The 15,828-nt window shown below is 41.0% G+C and overlaps 1 protein-coding gene across 1 annotated transcript in view; it reads right to left on the bottom strand.

Moving 5' to 3' along the window:
* Positions 1–9,873, bottom strand: part of tmem121ab (transmembrane protein 121Ab) — a 51,976-nt gene extending 42,103 nt beyond the window's left edge. The window contains exon 1 of the mRNA XM_054761335.1: positions 9,649–9,873. The gene's annotated coding sequence lies outside the window, so the exon portion shown is untranslated. The remainder of the gene's footprint in view (positions 1–9,648) is intronic.
* Positions 9,874–15,828: the final 5,955 nt, after the last annotated feature.

Below are 15,828 nucleotides of genomic sequence, written 5' to 3'. Positions count from 1 at the left end.
TTTTCCTTGTGGTGCCACTGTGCGCGCGGCGGTGTTTAAATGGGAGGCTGTAACTATGTGGGCGTACGTCTCCGAAAATGAAACGTCACTACAGGATCACTTTGGCAACATGCAAAAAAGAACCACATCTTTTAAGTTAGAAGCAAGGAAACACCCGAAGTGAGAACAGACACAAACAGCTCTGTGTATGGTGCGCACTTTTATCACACCATAAAACGCAGGAGTCACACTCAATCTGGCATTTCTTAGTCAAAAGTCTCTTCTGTACTTTTGTTTCTCTCCTTTGATTTGCTTTCGTCCAGATATTTTAACTTGGCTTTATGGACTATTTACCACCTAAGTAATCATTTATTTTCCCAACCACTTCTCGTATTTCAATGTACTTTTAATCTTTTTGACCTTATCCTTGCTTTTTATTTCAGCAAGCTATTTAATTAGTGAGAGCTTGCTAAATCGTTGTTGAATGGGATACACTTCTCATTCAAATCTCACATATTCAATCACTCAAGTGTTTTTGTATCAAAAAGCCATGTCTGGTGGCACTGGCAAACTAACAAATTATTATGAGTTAAATTTAATGTACTGGCTGTGAAAGCGATCAGGCCGCACGGTGGCCTCGTGGTTAGCATGTTGGCCACACAGTCAGGAGATCGGGAACACCTGGGTTCAAATCTCTGTTGGGCATCTCTGTGTGGAGTTTGCATGTTCTCCCCGGTTTCCTCCCACAATCCAAAAATGCATGTTAGGTCAGGTTAGGCCATAGGTATGAATGTGAGTGTGAATGGTTGTTTGCGATTGGCTGGCGACCATTCCACAGTATCACGCCCGAAGTCAGCTGGGATAGGCTCCAGCATACCCCCGCGACCCTAATGAGGATAAACGGCATAGAAAATAGTTGGATGGTTTGTACAGTCACAAAGGGTTATTGTAACAACAGCGGAATCTTTCCTGTCAAATCTCCCCAAGGTCGTACAATTCACAATTAAACCAACAAAAATATATGTATACATAAAACTGCTGTCATGCATGCTGTGATGCATGGCAGCTTCTATTTTCGTTTACTGAGCATAAAAGGATACACACTGTGTGTGTTCAAAGAAGACGAAAGTGAGACGGGAAAAGAGGAATCAGACCGCACACCAGGGGTTACATGTCAGGATTAGGCATGCATGGGCCGGTCTGAGATTCTGACAGTATGATAACCTCAGGCAAAAATATCACTGTTTCACGGTATCACGGTTCGCTGTTATAATTACAGCTCTAAAATATGTTCTTTTGAAATATCTTTATTGCAAAGAAGAGGAAAAAAAGCTTTACTGTTGAACAGTCATTTTAAACAACAGGGGTGCCCATTACGTCGATCGTGAGCTACCGGTCGATCGCGGAGGTTGTGTGGGTCGATGGCATAAACGTCACTTTGCAGCTGTCATATGACATCAGTCAGCTGACATTAAGCTTCCCTCCTGATTTGCTGTTGCTCCCCCGCCGCAAAGATTAAGTGGTGAACAGACGTCCCAAGCTGAGATGCGAGTTTCATCTTTATTATTCTGATTACGGATAAACTTACTCAGCGGTAAGATGCCTACAGTATGTCTGTAACAAACATTTTCCGTTCACTTGTAGTGGTTTGTTATGCAGAAAAAAAGTGACTTTGCTTCGCGTCCTGAACTCCGCTATAGAAATGTTTGTTTTCTACACTTCCGTTTGTTACACTATTATTTTATTCATTGGAAAATGTTCCCAGTGCTTCGCCTGAATTGTCTTTTAATTTCTTGTGTGTTTAATGTTTGATAGCAATTGCTAACTAGGCTAAAGCATGAACTGTGTGTCTAATGAACGCTACCTAGCTATTTTGACTGACATATTACAAGTGTAGAATTGAATTGTGTATTATTGGAGTGTATCAACTACTTTGATTCCCTGTAAACTTTGAAACTGTTATTGTCAAATAATAATCATTAGTATTTGGTATAATAGTTTTGAAGTTTACCGATTAGATTCGAAATATGTTAGCCTATATGTTTTATAGATACAGTAGACCATGTCGACTTGTAACTTGCATGCTGAAAAAGTGTGTGCACCCCTGATATACATGTATAACATACATGCATATAATTACTTTATAAATATACTGTAGTAAATACATCTAATTTCTATGTTTATAGTAGGAGGTAGATCTTTGGGAGTTAGTCACTTTAAAAGTAGCTCACAGGCTGAAAAAGTGTGAGCACCCATGTAATAGAACATGATGGGAGTGGAACATAAATGCAGTTCTTAATGCAGTCTACTGTGGCTAATCCTGCAGCTCAAGTCACAACACCATAAATATTTCCTGAGTAAAAAAAAACCCACAACATAAATAATGAAATACTGAAATGAAATAATGAAATAATGAATTAATGTTAAGTAATATATGTGCCGGTCACAACTTGTCGACAAGAGTGTTTTGGAGTCATTGGTGTTTGCTTAGATTTGACCCACAATATAATAAAGATATCCTCAATAATTTTGTCTTCCGTTTCTGGGTCACGTGATTGTTGTAGCAAGTGAGTTGTTGCTAAGGGGTTGTTGCTTGATGTTCAGTTCACATGACACTTTTGTCATTCGTATTTGTATATTTAAAGTTGAGTGTTTTCTTGATTTTGCTTATTCTTACACGTGTTATTTAATATAAAATAAATAGTATCGCTAATAAATGTTTAGATTAGATTATAATAAATCAGATTATTTATTTGTCCATTATAGTGGAACCTCGGTTTTTGTCTTTAATTGGTTCCAAAAGGTCAGTTGAAAACCGAAATGTTACGAAAACTGAGTTCATTTACCCATAAGAAGTCATATAAATCCTCCATTCCAGATACACAAAACACAATTTTGTGTTAACACAAAACAAGTTTTACATGCCAGAACTGTGCAAAATACCGATTAAATTAGGAATGAAATGGATAAATTAACATTTAGAAGAAGACTTATTGGTGAACATGGTGATGAGTAGAGGGAGGAGCTTCGCGGGCGCTGTACGTTACAGACTTAACTGGACAGCTAGAGCTGTATACTTGCTCATTTGAACTTCATTGTAAACTTCAGCAGCAGGTACATTCATCATTACACACACCGGCCCTGCTCAATATCTGCTATGTGTCTCGTAATTTGGTCTTTCTTGAATTCAACAGAGATTCTCACCTCTTTATAAAAATTCTGGCACTCATCAGTGCAAATAAACCACCCACACACACTTAATGAAGACAATTAGAGGATTCCCTGGACAGAATACGCCTATAGTGTCCTACTTCTAAAAGAACCACTAGCCGTTCTTCACGGAGACTCAATCACCAATGTATAGAAGCTTTGTTTGGGCACTGGACTAGTTTGTTAGGTGCACTGTTTGGCCATACAATAACTGAGACAGTGTACGAAAACCAAGACAAATTTTCATCGGAACCGAGGTACCACTGTATTACCTGTGGGGAAAAATTCAGATCTATCAGTGTCCACTGTGTATAATTTAAGTGTTTTGTGTGTTTGTGTGTATGAAGGAGCAAAGTGCTAATGCTGTACTCACATTAGAATAGATCACCAAGCATAATGCTTGTCTTGTTAACAAGGTTAGCATTTCTGATGTATAATTAAGGAGTATATTGCAAAGAAATTCCAACATGTGATGCCTGCAGGCGGATTTCCTTTCTGCCTCTCCCAGGCCACGTTATTGTACAGTATGGCTGCTATTGATTGACCAAGCCATTTGGCTATTGATTGGAGTGGACGCCATTATGTCAGGGAGATTATAGCCTTGCAAAGCAACAGATACTGGAATGGAAAACCAGTGACTGAGAACCACCACTGCAACGAAGTGTGTCCATATAGCATACGGTGCAACAACAAAAACGCTGTTTCAGCTAATGACGATGCCAACAACTTTACAGCGAACATGGCACAAGCATGCTAGCGCAGCAAAGACAATGCACTCCCATTTAGCTCGTCTTGTCTCTGCCAAAAGGAGCTATAGAAATGAACAATTACAATGGACGTTCCAGGCGCGTAGTTTCCAAGAGCGTGGTTGGTTTTGGCATGTGTGACAGCCTCCCACATTCAGTTGATCATTCAAATTGACCACAAGACACTATGCAGCCCTAATGGGGGTAGGGTCAGAGCCTGGGATGATTGGTTGGGGGTGAGGTGGGAGTGAGTGAGTGAGTGTGCACTGCCTCAACCAGCTCTATGGCTTTCAGCTCATGTATTTATAGCAATACTGTATTTAATTGAGTTTGTAGCGAGAGGGCTGAATTTTAAAGAGGCCCATAAAATGGGATCCCAGGCATGCAGGAACACAATCCACAGCGCAATATGCAAGCAAAGTGCACAATCATGAAAAGCAAGCCAGTCTGTAGTCTGTGTAATGCAAAACATCTGAAACTGAGACGGTCATCCTGCAGTGGTCTGTATGCCAAGTGTTTTTTGGATGAATATTAGGGCTGTCAATGTAACGCGTTTACAGTAGAAGCTTATTTATTTAAATAATGACATTTATTTTTTACATAATTAAGGCATGCGCATCATGGCAAGCCACACCTGTTATGACAGCAGACGGAGGCACAGTGTACTGTCCCTACAGAGTCACACAGAGTCTGACACTCTTTTATGACTTTATTCTGACCTGAACACGGCAACAGCAGTGCAATTTCAACACCATATACAGTATGTATCTCCAACTCCTACCATCAGGTGCATTCACAGAACTTCAAGCATCACAACAACATCTTTAGTATGTGTGGTATAAATAATAACAATAAACTCAATCCAACTTAAATGAACGCAACTTTGAACGCAACCAACCCCACATTGCTTATAATAACACGGCTAAAGTGTGATTCAAATGTTCTGCTACTGGTCTTTGTGTCTTTGTGATTTGTGTGGTATCTCGTAGCTTGGTTCAAATTTTAAGTTAAGTTAGCGCTGTTAAATAATATACAGTATATCCGTACATACAGTATATAGTCCTGCCATTTATCTTTTAAACACAGTAAACAGTGACATATTTGTCATATAGCTGCAAATGGTGATTAATCGTGATGAATTAATTTGAAAACTACGATTAATCTGATGAAACATCTTAGTCATATGACAGCCCGAGTTAAATCGAATTCAATTCTAAGACAGGGCACCTCTGCATGGCAGCAGTGTGGATTTGAGTCGCGTGACTTGGACTCGAGTCAGACTTGAAGCACAATTTTGATGACTTTGGACTCGGACAACTTGGACATTCAGAAAACTCGGACATGACTGTTGGACTTGACAATATCATCAAAGACTTGCAACTCCACTTGGACTTTGACTTTAGTCTAACGACTTGAAAATACTTGAGATTTTCAGTGAGTGTGTTGAGTAAAATGTGTCCCCAGTCCAAGTATTCAACTCACGTGACCATTGTTATATCATTTCCAGCAAGACAACAAATTTCCCCACAGAAACTGCCGCATTGAATGCATCTATTAACATTCAAAACAAACCAGGCTTAGATTCCTGTGAGTGCCAGACTGCCAGAGAGGCGTAGAAAGTTATTCACATGCACATGCACGTACACACAAAGTTGATTAGGTAAAATGAATGGACTAATACACTATGAATACATTAATGTCTTCATAAAGTTCACTTGTTATTGTACTGGTTTGTACTGACTAAATCTTGAATGCTATGTCGGCACTCTTTCGCTGTCTTGTCACACTGGTCTTCCATCCATCCATCCTTTTTCTATGCCGCTTCCCCTCAATAGGGTCGCGGGGGCATGCTGGAGACTTGTCTGTAAACTCAACTGCAGAGAGTACCAGGCATGTATTAATATATCTTATATGTATGATAATAAATATACTGTATATTATATGATTGTTTCCCCTCACTCACTGAAGGGTAGATCTCCAATGCGTTCTTCATTTTAACTTTCTGTTCCACCCGTCACTAATTTCTCTGTTTTTTTGTCCTCCGGGAATCCCGGTCATACTTCAGCTTTACAGATGCCATGCTCGGCTCTGCTAAAGAAAAATTACCACTATCTGAGTGCCACTATCGCCACCATATTATTCATTTTATTACGAGTGTGAGGTGGAGGAAGGGGTGAGGTGTTTATTCAGGTAGGCAACCCACCCAGTGATTAATTATTACAGCGGCGGCCACTGTTTGAGGAAATATTGCATCTTTCCTCAGAGTGCATGCCCTGAGCTCACTATCCTTCCAACCTATAGGTTGACGATTCATTTCTAATTACATAGAACACTCCAGAAATACGTAAGATGCAATTGTGCAGCCTGACCTCCGCAGGGTCACTTTTCAAATTCAAATTCATAGTCTGTTTATCGCATAATAAATTGAGCATGCAAGATTAATTTGCATTGGGCTCATCATCCTCGCAATATGAAGGAGCAATTTCTATACAGTAAAGCCCAGAGCTTAATAACCCAGAGGAAAAACTGGCTTCTCAAAACGTGATTTCTTTCAAGGACACTAGAGAGGAGCACTGTGGTAACATCTCCGCTATGATTTGCGCTAAATTCTTGTCACTCACAGCCTGAGCCGACATATCAGACACAGTTAACGCTGAGCCGAGCGTTATCACACATTCAATGTAATCAAAATCCTAATTAACGTCATTAAAATCGAGGCTTTTAAAATCGGGGCTTTATGGAAATCACTATGGGTTTACAGTGTCACGGTGTGTTCGTGTGCATTCCGAGCTATCAGAGCCAGTTAGACTGAAAGCAGGGTGGGTATGGGGGTGGTCACCTCCTATCCAAAGCGGACCTGACATGGGCATTTTTCTTCCTTTGCATTCAGTGAATTAATTTCTTCTGTGCAAAAAAAAAAAAAAAAAAAAAAAGAAAAAGCTGCAGCACTAAGGCACGGAGGCAGCAAGAAACAAATACTGGGTGGTCACGTCCAAGCACCCAACGAGTAAATAAAAAGTCCCACATTTAATCCCAGCTAAAAGCAAATGTTTTGCACAGATTACTGAGGTGTACAATTCCTGTTGTTGGTGTACAAAACAGCAACATTTTGCAGCACTCGCCTACGACTGCAGAACATTCTTTTTCATATGTTTTTCTTTACTATTGAAAAAAAAACCAAACAAGTCCCTTGCCCCTTTGCACTTCGAATTTAGCCATTTCACTCTATCACGCTTTTTCAAAAATAGATGAATTAATAATCATGCTGTTTCGTGGTGAAATGTGGTCTGTTATTATTAGTCAAAAATATGCATATTTAAGCAACATGACATATTTGCTGCCTAAATGAAGCCGAAATAGCGAAATGAAATAAAATAAAAATACAAGGCGTTCACTGCTCACTAGGTGTCAGTAATGATACTGTAATGTTTGGTGACACATAGGGATCAGACTTGATTGTCCGAACAACAGGCTTTTATCGCAGGTTTAAAATTATGCCACAACAGGCACGATAATCCCCAATAAAAATCCCTAATATAAACGCGGTCTACTAAAACTCAACTCTGAACCCCCCAACGTCACTTCCTGTCCGCCTCTGTTTCAGGTCCCTTAGGGAACACATAGTAACAAACATGAGAAGTCTTATGTATTTCTCTAATACATCAGGTATTACGAGTGTAAAGGTAATTATAGGGGTGTTACTTCTTGTCTAGAAGGCTCTAATAATGTTAAAAACAGTATTTAGAAGGTTGGAGACAAGTTTTCTATGCTCTGAGTATGAAAATGTTTAATTTACAAATAAGGAATCCTACTTTGTGGAAATTCACTTCTAATGGTTAGTTCTGAAACCAATTAACCACAATAAACTAGGGACCACTGTACCATAAATTGACGCTAATGTTTTCACCAGTTGCCAAGAATGCAGTGACACAGAACTTAAGCTGTACCTTATACAACCCTACAATGTTTTGCCTTCAGTTATTTCTTTAATTTAATAGTGTTTCTCACCTCAGTAACCCAAAATAGAGCTGAAAGAACGTTGGAAGTGCCCGCATTTTGAGAAAGAAAGTGAGAAACACTATTGAACTTAAGAAATAACAAGGAAGGGGGTGGTGGTCGATGTCGCTGCCACATCGTGTCTTTGGGAACAGTCACGTCTTAAGTGAAGGTAAAAGTAACCTTAAATGTTCATTTATCCCTTTCACTCGTCATTTATGTGCATTTCGAATTGTTTTATGCATGTAAAATAAAAAATAGTTGGTAAAATTTTTAAGGGTCAACCTCTGATGTCATAAACGGGCGACGCGACGTAGCTGACTTCTCTCTTCCGGTTGCTATTTTGTTAGCTAGCTAATAGGATACAAACAAGGAAGGACACACTTGGACTCATGCAGTGTATTAAAAACATGACAAGACGCGCTTCATATTGCACGCTAACTGAAACAGTGTAGTTCCGTCCTAAATTCATTTGTCGTTATGCACTTACAGAAAATGATCGCAATATTTATCAGCCTACTCGTCTTCTTCTCTCCTTTGCTATCTCCTCCTATTCCCTTGTGCTGCATAGCAAAGATGGCGATGCGATGAGGGTGGTTAGGGTCCATCACTGCATGCTTCAATGCACTGCATTTGTCAGTGTGAACGCACTATTTGTGCTCAAAAAGTGTGCTGCGCATGAACTGAAAAGTGGTGAGCCAGTGACCTAGTGGTTAACACATCAGCCTTATAGCCTGGATCTCTGAGTTCGAGTCTCCATTAGAACACACTTTTTTTTCCCCAGACATGCCAACTTCCTCCCACATCCCAAAACCATCAATGCTAAATTGTCCATAGGTGTGAATGTGAGTGTGAATGGTTGTCTGTTTACACGTGTCCTGTGATTGGCTCGGTGTACCCCGCCTCTCACCCAAAGTCATCTGGGATAGGCTTCAGCTCACCTGCCACCCAAATGAGGACAACCAGGTGTAGAAAATGAATCGCAAACAAAAAAAACTGAACATGATCCAACTAAAGTGCTGAAAAAACAATCTCTGCGATGGAAATACTTGAATAGTATCCGATGGTCCAATAATGTGGCGAATCCAGCTGTGTTTCAATCACGACTGACAAGACATAGAATTTGGTCTGTGTACATTTTAGACAGTTTTTGCAAACCAAACCATTAAAAAAAAGGATACTCAGTGAGGTTTATTGCAGCAAACTAATTTCCTGTTGATGCCATTGTGCTAAAAGTTACCATAGAATATACAATGCATTGTCAACATGGAAAGACCCCCAGTGTGTCATTCTCATTATCTGATCGTCACTTTGAAATATTGTTGGTGTGAGGAGCTTGGGGGTCGTCGTGATATATTTTCATGGTGACCCTGCTTGTCTGTGCGTGCACGACAGACCTGAGACACGCACCGGGCGCGCGCTGACTCGTCCAAAATGAACAGTTACCTTAAATAACGCTGAGAAACGTGACGTAAAGTAATTAACCAAGACTGTTACAAGTTTGAACGCCTCGTTTGGCGAATTTGTTTGGGAAAAAAATCTTTTATCGTCAAGGGAGAGCGAGATAAGAGTCACTACCGGGGAGAAAAATATATAACTACCCTGTTAACGTGTGTTATTATGTCATTTTGAGGCGTTGTTGGCTTGTCACATTGCGTTCAACAGTGTCTCTTTCCATCTTTAGCCACCACAGTGAACATCAACTCTGCTAGCTTACCTTCAATCGGCGGCTAGTCTCTGTCCAAAGTGCTGAATCTCATTGCGGGCTGAGAGGAGAAGAAGCTTTGTTAATCCGTTCGTCAAAAAAAAAAAAAAAACACGTCCAGGCTACTAATGTTGTAGTTGAGTTATGTGGAATAACGTCCCATTCTATTCACTGCAGCACGGAAGAACTGAGACATACATGGCGCGTCCAAGCTGCAGACTACATAGAACCGCTTTAGGTAAGCCTCTCTCTCTCTCTCGCTCGCTCTCTTTCTGTTCCTCCCTCTTCCCCTCTCTCTCTCTCTCTCTCGCTAAACAGAGGGCATTTGCCTTCTTGGCAGTGATGTGATAAAGAAGTATTCAATTTGAGTTAATTGATAGCAACAGTGCCAAAAAAACAAATGAACTCCTCCTGCATGTAAAATAGACGGAAAAAAGACAGTAGAGCACCCCCCCTCCCCCCAACCTCCACCCCCCCCATCCACTAATAGCATACCAACTCTGGTGAGAAGAATTGAATTAATGCCCACTTTCTTCATATAGTGAGAGCAACCATCTGTATCAGGCACCCCTCCGCCCTGTGACCATGTGCTGAATTTTTAATTTTTTTCTTACCCTACCAGAGACAGTTTTCAAGAGAATGCGCCATAAAAATTGGCAGTAAGTAGCACTGGTGGAGGGATTAGTGTCCAAACAAAAGAACTAATGTTCTAATTAATTTTGGACTGCAAGTTTTTTTAGTGTCATAGTAGCTCCCGGGGTAGTAATAAAATAAGATGAAATTGTCAGAATTTTGGCTTATTCTGTGTTTGCAGTCTGCTCTCGATATTTGTGATTTTTCAAAAAACCTGCAATCCAGGTTTAAGCCCGAAATATACCTCACACACTTCTTAAACGTGTTTTAACTTATAAAATGTACACCTACTCGCCGCTGATGGATGATAATTCGCTCCATGTTTTGAGGCCGGATTGACTGTTGTGAGTTCCTCAATAGCACACAACTATGGTGGTGCATTCCAGGACTGCCAAACAAAGTGTGGAATTTCAACTCAAAACATGTAAAAATATTGTAAAATTGTGAAAAAAACATATAAAAATGGTAGGCTTTCCAGCAGTGGTACATGTATGCTGTGCATTATACCTGTATTATCACATATTTCAAAATTATTACTGACTTACGGTGAATGAAATGTGGTTCCTGCAGGAACTTTTTTGGGGGAAATAAAATCTTTTTTGACCACAAATTTGCGCGGCCCTCAGTTCTGTACCACAAATGTGCAGGGATCCACTGCACACAGAAGCAAAATAATAACACTAATATCCTGCATTCAAAAGCACTATTACAGCCATAGAACACCACACCTTTGGCTGGAAAACTCACCATTTTCCTGCTTTGCTGTTCTATCGCAACTGCGCTGGGTTGTGCAGTGGCACATGCTGCTGTCTTTTTTGCAGATGGAGCGGGTTAGATTCCTAGTCAGTGCCCCAAAATGCAGGACTTCTCCAGTGCCGTTCTCAAGCGCGGATAAATTGGAAGCTCGTGTCAGGAAGTCCATCCGGTGTAAAAGCCAAATAAATCATGTGCGGTGACGCTTGATAGGAGAAGCTGAAAGACCACCACCTGTTCTATATGAATGTCACGGACAGGACAGGGGTGAACGAAGTTGTCCTCTGAGTATTTCGCCTTTGAAGGTAGCGTAGGAGGAGTAACAGAGGCGAGACAAACTCTCAGTCTCTAAGCCGTTCCCAGTCTTCATGCCCTGTTGTGTTGAAAGCAATTGTTACCAACGCTTTCATACACCACACCAGATGCTGGCACCGTCGTGTATCCAGTTAAATGATTACGGTGTGTAACATATAATAACCCAATAACTCACTTCACTGGATTCTGCGTAAAAGGCAAAAGTAGTTAAAAATGTCAGATCTTCTGTTGTGGCTCTGATGCAGCGATTATGCAGGATTTGTGTGTAAAAGAGTCTATTCCTTGTCATGGGATATGCATGCCAGGTTTCTGACATTGTATTTGTTCCCTGTAGACATGTGGTTTGCTGCCCAACTCCCTCCTACTTTATTGCATCCTTGGATTTCCTATGTTTTGACCTGCTGACCTCTCTGCCAGGCACCTCAGGATTTATCTGACATGGATTACACATACTAACATACTGATGGGTGTTGCTCCTGGGAAGTTGCATTTCATACAGTACACCCGCTTATATCATTTCAATGACTACTTAAAATAGACTCTTTTCACTTGACCTAAGGTCACTTGCACTTGCTGTGTTTGCTACTTAAATAAGACATGGGCGAATTCATCAGGAAAGGAAAGAAATAGAATTCTTTCACACATTCCAGCAATAATAATGCAGAATTTGGAAGTAAAACTAACAGATGTACTAAGAAAGCCAAGTTCATTTGACAGAATACGACCTACGACCATAAAGAAATCCCTCTATGCTTGTTCTAGAGTACACAGACATGCTCTAAAATACCATCAGATTCAGAAGAATGATGAAAAGCTGCTCTCTCTCATCGATAAGCCGCAAGTAATAACAATAGTTCGTAGTTAGTATAAGGTGAAGGTTGTGTAGTGTAGTGGTTCACATAGCTGCTTTCATGCATCCCGCCTAACCTTATTTCCTGATCAGTGTTCCAACCTGTGATCGACTGGCAATTAGTCCAGGGTGTTCCTAACCATAAGTCAGCAGTGATGGACTCCAGTTTCACTGTAACCCTGAACAGGATTGGCAGCATATACAACGGATGAATGGACAGCAGGTAACGCTAAGAATGTAATCTACGTAGAATTATGCCATTAGACTATTAAAATGCTATGATGAAAGCATAGGTCATAGCGTCAACATTTTGTGTATGCCCTTTAGAATTAGATTCGATAGCAGTTACAGTATGATGGGTACAGTTTATTACCAATGTCAGCATGTTAACAATTACGGCGACAATGTTCCTGAGATAATATTTGGAGGACATGTTGGTAAAGAGGTCAGCCAAATGTTTTAGACAACCATTCCAAGAGAAATATTAAACATAGTACCCGGGTAATTTTCAATCTCTATGCAAAAAAACCAACAAAACCCACGGTGTGTTGTGTATAGTAGTTGTCAGAGCCACATTAAGGTTGCATGATGAAGTCATAAGAGTCCGGTCTTTATGTTAAAGTGGTGGCAGAAAAACATCACACTTGTTTCAGCTTTCTTCTTGTTGTTGTAGCTTGAGCAATAATGACAGGAAATGACGCAAACCCTTGGTGTTAATTCCCCTGATTCAAGTTGTGGGCGTGGTTATGAGGAAGTGAATTACTACACATGTAAACCCTACATTTCTGTGGCGATAGTGATTTCAGTGTTTGTTTTTGACACTTTAATTGTTTGTTTATTGTACACCTGTTATGTGTTGTGTTGTCTAGTGAATTCCTACATTAAGTGAGGTTGATGTTCTGTTTAGTGACATATTTGTTTAAATGCAGCCGTCTTCTTCTACTGCTGCTTCATTGCGACACATACGCCCTGCAGAGCAAAGGAAGTACTGCATGAATGAGCACTTTCCTAGTTCAGTGATTCTCAACTGGTGGGTCAGGACCCAAAAGTGGGTCCCGCAGCTGTTTTCAGTGGGTCGCAGGTCTATGCCTGGGTAAAAAAAAAAAAATAATGTCATGACCCAATGTCCATGAATGCACCTCACGTTCTTGTCTGTGCTATTCGCTTGCTACGCTGCCAGGGAGTGTATGCCATGTTTCTAGGCGACTGTCAAGCTTGAGCAGGAGGGGAAGGACATCAAGTGAGGGCTTAACGTGCCATACGTCTGACACACAGCTGCAGATATCTGCTGGAGAAGAGCGCGCCATAGAGAGGACAGCATCTCACTCCTGCAGCTCATGTTATGTTGCAAACATTCCTTTTCCTATACGATATTTGAGAAGTTGGAGTTGAAAAAATTCTGCAATTTGCGTCACCGCTTGTCACTGCGGGGTGATGGTGGGTCTAGCAGCCAAACCAGTTGAGAACCACTGCTCTAGTTAGACTGAGTGGTTTACATTATATAGGTGATGTTCCACAACTGAAATGACTTCAAATTGGTTACAAATTGCAACAAATCAGTGGTCGCCAACCCGTTGATCGAGAGAAGATTTTGAAAAAAATCTGTTATCATATCAGTGCCCTTACCTCCCAGAGAGCGACCAACAGGCACGCATTTTGTCTACTGAACACACCCGTACGCCTCGTCGCTATCCAGGCAGCAACCCGCGAGCCCCATCAAGGAGCCCAGTCTCCAAAACCTGGCTGGAGGTACACTAGTACACAGGCACGCCCACCCCACCGCGCTACCAAAAAGGTCGAGCGAGAAAGGGAGGGAGTGACAGAGCGCTGCAGCGATGTGCTTGTGCACACAACAGTAATTATTGCATGTTGATCGGGCTCAAAGTCTGCCTTTGCTACCTTAAAGTTAAGTCACAAATATAACTCCATAGACGTGCACCTCCGCAAGCCACATAGTTTGCTCATGGAGCCGACGCCATAAGTCCAACCCCGACCAAGAGCCACAAAAGTAGGGGTATGGGGTGCCCAAAGTGCTGCTCCTCTCACCTACAGTATAATCATTTTGTCACACAGACATTGACTACTCTTTTTATGGTAAAGTACATTTTATTTCCCTTATGTTTAGGTCACTTCCATTTATCCAGCATTTTTTGTTAAAATTTTATATGTTACCAGAAGGCATTAAAATCTCATGTCATAAATTCACAGTTGTGGGTAGTATGGCACTGTAAAAAATATTACTTGCTCACTATCAACCAAGTATATGAGCTAATTAAAGATAAAATATGTTCAGGTTCAGGGAAAAGTCACAGTTGAAGAAGTCTGCATGCTGGCCGTGTTCCTATACGGAGTATTACTGTGTTCTTCTGGCAAGGGTTTGAATCCCCTCCCCTTCTGCTTCATCTCATCGGTTGTCAAAACCGCATACACACAGTGACAGCACACAACTACTTTAAATCATGTAGGCAATAAAAACTTCTCCTGCACCCAATCATCATTTAAAAATTATTCAGGAGTGACACTCACTTAAGCATACTGTACAATCACCCTTCAAGTAATTTGAAGTCATTAGTCCTTTCATAAACCGATCAGTGGCCATTAGATTTGAGGATGGAGTGCACTTTGATGAAGGTTATACCTTGGTCAGGGCTAAAGTGAATGCAGCATGAGAGGTGTTAAATATTAAGGATTCCTCCACCTTCCACTGTTAGATCTCAGTGTTATATGTAACCATTTATATCATCTTTCAAGGTGCGGGAAAGATTCACCTCTGGCTACCAAGATGGGGAAGTTGATGGAAGTTGTGTGCTTTCATCATTCCGCGCCGAGGCTCGAGAGTCCACACCAGCGACGTGCACAACTCGGGCAGAATACAAAGTGACTGTGAAGACCAGCAGCAGGTGTGTCACAGTGTGAAATGGACCCTATTCACGCAATAGTACTTTTAAAATAACTTTAAAGAGAATTCCTATTACCTCATAGAAGACACCCAGACATATGCACTACAGTGGAAACTCCACATTTGAATGTCCCTAAAGTTGTACAATTTGGGATTCGATCAGCATTTTCTGGAAAAAATATATTTCTGAACAGGGACGACTCTGGACAAATTGGGGCCTGAAGCCAGTGCTTCTCAAATAGTGGGGCGGGCCCCCCTTCGGGAGCACTGTGAGGTGACGGTGGGGACGTGAGAGACAGGGTGGACTATTCTCATAACCTTTCTTCAAGGTTGGCAGGTCTGTTAGTATCTTTATTCACACTTGAACTATGCTGGTGCTAGCAACTCATAAAGAGGTTTGCACAGAAGAATAAATGAATATTTCAGGTTCTCTACAGTATTTCAAATGGGGGACATGATTTGGGTTTACAACCTTTTATTAGTAGGAACGAATCAACTGAACAATGGAACAAGCCTTTTACAGATGCACGTCTGCATTTTGTGGATGCATCACATGACAGCTGCTGTGCCAACTCTGAGTCGATGCTTATGATATTGTTGGTGACCAACTGGTCAATTAACCACTCCTGTTCAACAGAGGTGACTTAAAGGTCAATGAGCAAGACATTCATTTTCCGCTGGAAGATTTAATCCCCAGCCCACTTCTAGACAGAATGATCCTCTCATAATTAGTAGGCTAGCA

Source organism: Dunckerocampus dactyliophorus, chromosome 19, assembly GCF_027744805.1.
Source record: "Dunckerocampus dactyliophorus isolate RoL2022-P2 chromosome 19, RoL_Ddac_1.1, whole genome shotgun sequence".
NCBI classification, from domain to species: Eukaryota; Metazoa; Chordata; class Actinopteri; order Syngnathiformes; family Syngnathidae; genus Dunckerocampus; species Dunckerocampus dactyliophorus.
This window is presented reverse-complemented; position numbering and strand designations above follow the sequence as displayed.